The sequence below is a fragment of the Danio rerio genome, chromosome 22 (assembly GCF_052040795.2).
Source record: "Danio rerio strain M-AB ecotype USA chromosome 22, GRCz13ab, whole genome shotgun sequence".
Classification (NCBI taxonomy): domain Eukaryota; kingdom Metazoa; phylum Chordata; class Actinopteri; order Cypriniformes; family Danionidae; genus Danio; species Danio rerio.
Window position 1 is genome coordinate 21,777,501 of NC_141042.1, and position 5,000 is coordinate 21,782,500.

General features: G+C 45.6%; 2 non-coding genes across 2 annotated transcripts; both read left to right on the top strand.

Moving 5' to 3' along the window:
* The first annotated feature begins 1,159 nt into the window (after positions 1-1,159).
* trnar-ccu (transfer RNA arginine (anticodon CCU)) lies at positions 1,160-1,232 on the top strand. The gene has a single exon. It is a non-coding gene; the product is annotated as a tRNA-Arg (tRNA).
* Positions 1,233-4,849: 3,617 nt separating this feature from the next.
* trnar-ccu (transfer RNA arginine (anticodon CCU)) lies at positions 4,850-4,922 on the top strand. Its single transcript has one exon. It is a non-coding gene; the product is annotated as a tRNA-Arg (tRNA).
* The last annotated feature ends 78 nt before the right edge of the window (positions 4,923-5,000 follow it).

Here is a 5,000-nt window from a genome sequence, read left to right on the forward strand (position 1 = left end):
TGATTTGGAGCAGAGTGGCGCAGCGGAAGCGTGCTGGGCCCATAACCCAGAGGTCGATGGATCGAAACCATCCTCTGCCATTATAGCTTCTTTACCTAATCCCATCTATGAAACAGGAGCTGAGAGTACATGTTCAAACCATAGACATTTCATTTATTTTGCCCATTTAGCAAAAGGTCTTGCAAGTTGGAACTATAAGTGTAAATGAAACTGTTTTAGCAGAGGATGGTTTCTGTCCATCGACCTCTGGGTTATGGGCCCAGCACGCTTCCGCTGCGCCACTCTGCTTACAAAATCGTTTTTTGCTCTTTTGCTGATCATTTTAAAATTACCTGGGATAAAACATTGGTTCACCTGGCCCATAACTCAGAGAGTGAAGAAGGGAAACCACCCTCTATTAAGTGTGATTTGTTGTTTGCATGCATGGAGACAAATCATTTAACTCCGAATAAATGCCTCGTTCACTGGGATGCCTCTATGTGGAGGAGTATTCTTGCCACAGGTCACTAACTCTCAAGCTGCGCAATACTTTTTTTGTGTCCTGCCCCAGTGGCATAATGGATAAGGCACTGGCCTCCTAAGCCAGGGATTGTGGGTTCGAAATCCATGTGGGATGATTTGGAGCAGAGTGGCGCAGCGGAAGCGTGCTGGGCCCATAACCCAGAGGTCGATGGATCAAAACCATCCTCTGCTATCATAGCTTCTTTACCTAATCCCATCTATGAAACAGGAGCTGAGAGTACATGTTCAAACCATGGACATTTCATTTATTTTGCCTATTTAGCAAAAGGTCTTGCAAGTTGGAACTATATGTGTAAATGAAACTGTTTTAGCAGAGGATGGTTTCGGTCCATCGACCTCTGGGTTATGGGCCCAGCACGCTTCCGCTGCGCCACTCTGCTTACAAAATTGGTTTTTGCTCTTTTGCTGATCATTTTAAAATTACCTGGGATAAAACATTGGTTCACCTGGCCCATAACTCAGAGAGTGAAGTAGGGAAACCACCCTCTATTAAGTGTGATTTGTTGTTTGCATGTATGGAGACATATCTTTTAAACCCGAATAAATGCCTCGTTCACTGGGATGCCTCAATGTGGAGGAGTATTCTTGCCACAGGTCACTAACTCTCAAGCTGCCCAATACTTTTTTTTTGTGTCCTGCCCCAGTGGCCTAATGGATAAGGCACTGGCCTCCTAAGCCAGGGATTGTGGGTTCGAGTCCTGTCTGGGGCGGTTTGGAGCAGAGTGGCGCAGCGGAAGTGTGCTGGGCCCATAACCCAGAAGTCGATGGATCAAAACCATCCTCTGCTATCATAGCTTCTTTACCTAATCCCATCTATGAAACAGGAGCTGAGAGTACATGTTCAAACCATGGACATTTCATTTATTTTGCCTATTTAGCAAAAGGTCTTGCAAGTTGGAACTATATGTGTAAATGAAACTGTTTTAGCAGAGGATGGTTTCGGTCCATCGACCTCTGGGTTATGGGCCCAGCACGCTTCCGCTGCGCCACTCTGCTTGCAAAATCTGCTTTTGCTCATTTGCTGATCACTGTAAAATTACCTGGGATAAAACATTATTTCACCTGGCCCATAACTCAGAGAGTGAAGTAGGGAAACCACCCTCTATTAAGTGTGATTTGTTGTTTGCATGCATGGAGACAAATCATTTAACCCCGAATAAATGCCTCGTTCACTGGGATGCCTCAATGTGGAGGAGTATTCTTGCCACAGGTCACTAACTCTCAAGCTGCCCAATACTTTTTTTTGTGTCCTGCCCCAGTGGCATAATGGATAAGACACTGCCCTTGTAAGCCAGGGATTGTGGGTTCGAGTCCCATCTGGGGTGGTTTGGAGCAGAGTGGCGCAGCGGAAGTGTGCTGGGCCCATAACCCAGAGGTCGATGGATCGAAACCATCCTCTGCTATCATAGCTTCTTTACCTAATCCCATCTATGAAACAGGAGCTGAGAGTACATGTTCAAACCATGGACATTTCATTTATTTTGCCTATTTAGCAAAAGGTCTTGCAAGTTGGAACTATATGTGTAAATGAAACTGTTTTAGCAGAGGATGGTTTCGGTCCATCAACCTCTGAGTTATGGGCCCAGCACGCTTCCGCTGCGCCACTCTGCTTACAAAATCGTTTTTTGCTCTTTTGCTGATCATTTTAAAATTACCTGGGATAAAACATTGGTTCACCTGGCCCATAACTCAGAGAGTGAAGTAGGGAAACCACCCTCTATTAAGTGTGATTTGTTGTTTGCATGCATGGAGACAAATCATTTAACTCCGAATAAATGCCTCGTTCACTGGGATGCCTCTATGTGGAGGAGTATTCTTGCCACAGGTCACTAACTCTCAAGCTGCGCAATACTTTTTTTGTGTCCTGCCCCAGTGGCATAATGGATAAGGCACTGGCCTCCTAAGCCAGGGATTGTGGGTTCGAAATCCATGTGGGATGATTTGGAGCAGAGTGGCGCAGCGGAAGCGTGCTGGGCCCATAACCCAGAGGTCGATGGATCAAAACCATCCTCTGCTATCATAGCTTCTTTACCTAATCCCATCTATGAAACAGGAGCTGAGAGTACATGTTCAAACCATGGACATTTCATTTATTTTGCCTATTTAGCAAAAGGTCTTGCAAGTTGGAACTATATGTGTAAATGAAACTGTTTTAGCAGAGGATGGTTTCGGTCCATCGACCTCTGGGTTATGGGCCCAGCACGCTTCCGCTGCGCCACTCTGCTTACAAAATTGGTTTTTGCTTTTTTGCTGATCATTTTAAAATTACCTGGGATAAAACATTGGTTCACCTGGCCCATAACTCAGAGAGTGAAGTAGGGAAACCACCCTCTATTAAGTGTGATTTGTTGTTTGCATGTATGGAGACAAATCTTTTAAACCCGAATAAATGCCTCGTTCACTGGGATGCCTCAATGTGGAGGAGTATTCTTGCCACAGGTCACTAACTCTCAAGCTGCCCAATACTTTTTTTTTGTGTCCTGCCCCAGTGGCCTAATGGATAAGGCACTGGCCTTCTAAGCCAGGGATTGTGGGTTCGAGTCCTGTCTGGGGTGGTTTGGAGCAGAGTGGCGCAGCGGAAGTGTGCTGGGCCCATAACCCAGAAGTCGATGGATCAAAACCATCCTCTGCTATCATAGCTTATTTACCTAATCCCATCTATGAAACAGGAGCTGAGAGTACATGTTCAAACCATGGACATTTCATTTATTTTGCCTATTTAGCAAAAGGTCTTGCAAGTTGGAACTATATGTGTAAATGAAACTGTTTTAGCAGAGGATGGTTTCGGTCCATCGACCTCTGGGTTATGGGCCCAGCACGCTTCCGCTGCGCCACTCTGCTTGCAAATTCTGCTTTTGCTCATTTGCTGATCACTGTAAAATTACCTGGGATAAAACATTATTTCACCTGGCCCATAACTCAGAGAGTGAAGTAGGGAAACCACCCTCTATTAAGTGTGATTTGTTGTTTGCATGCATGGAGACAAATCATTTAACCCCGAATAAATGCCTCGTTCACTGGGATGCCTCAATGTGGAGGAGTATTCTTGCCACAGGTCACTAACTCTCAAGCTGCCCAATACTTTTTTTTGTGTCCTGCCCCAGTGGCATAATGGATAAGGCACTGCCCTTCTAAGCCAGGGATTGTGGGTTCGAGTTCCATGTGGGGTGATTTGGAGCAGAGTGGCGCAGCGGAAGCGTGCTGGGCCCATAACCCAGAGGTCGATGGATCGAAACCATCCTCTGCCATTATAGCTTCTTTACCTAATCCCATCTATGAAACAGGAGCTGAGAGTACATGTTCAAACCATAGACATTTCATTTATTTTGCCCATTTAGCAAAAGGTCTTGCAAGTTGGAACTATAAGTGTAAATGAAACTGTTTTAGCAGAGGATGGTTTCTGTCCATCGACCTCTGGGTTATGGGCCCAGCACGCTTCCGCTGCGCCACTCTGCTTACAAAATCGTTTTTTGCTCTTTTGCTGATCATTTTAAAATTACCTGGGATAAAACATTGGTTCACCTGGCCCATAACTCAGAGAGTGAAGAAGGGAAACCACCCTCTATTAAGTGTGATTTGTTGTTTGCATGCATGGAGACAAATCATTTAACTCCGAATAAATGCCTCGTTCACTGGGATGCCTCTATGTGGAGGAGTATTCTTGCCACAGGTCACTAACTCTCAAGCTGCGCAATACTTTTTTTGTGTCCTGCCCCAGTGGCATAATGGATAAGGCACTGGCCTCCTAAGCCAGGGATTGTGGGTTCGAAATCCATGTGGGATGATTTGGAGCAGAGTGGCGCAGCGGAAGCGTGCTGGGCCCATAACCCAGAGGTCGATGGATCAAAACCATCCTCTGCTATCATAGCTTCTTTACCTAATCCCATCTATGAAACAGGAGCTGAGAGTACATGTTCAAACCATGGACATTTCATTTATTTTGCCTATTTAGCAAAAGGTCTTGCAAGTTGGAACTATATGTGTAAATGAAACTGTTTTAGCAGAGGATGGTTTCGGTCCATCGACCTCTGGGTTATGGGCCCAGCACGCTTCCGCTGCGCCACTCTGCTTACAAAATTGGTTTTTGCTCTTTTGCTGATCATTTTAAAATTACCTGGGATAAAACATTGGTTCACCTGGCCCATAACTCAGAGAGTGAAGTAGGGAAACCACCCTCTATTAAGTGTGATTTGTTGTTTGCATGTATGGAGACATATCTTTTAAACCCGAATAAATGCCTCGTTCACTGGGATGCCTCAATGTGGAGGAGTATTCTTGCCACAGGTCACTAACTCTCAAGCTGCCCAATACTTTTTTTTTGTGTCCTGCCCCAGTGGCCTAATGGATAAGGCACTGGCCTCCTAAGCCAGGGATTGTGGGTTCGAGTCCTGTCTGGGGCGGTTTGGAGCAGAGTGGCGCAGCGGAAGTGTGCTGGGCCCATAACCCAGAAGTCGATGGATCAAAACCATCCTCTGCTA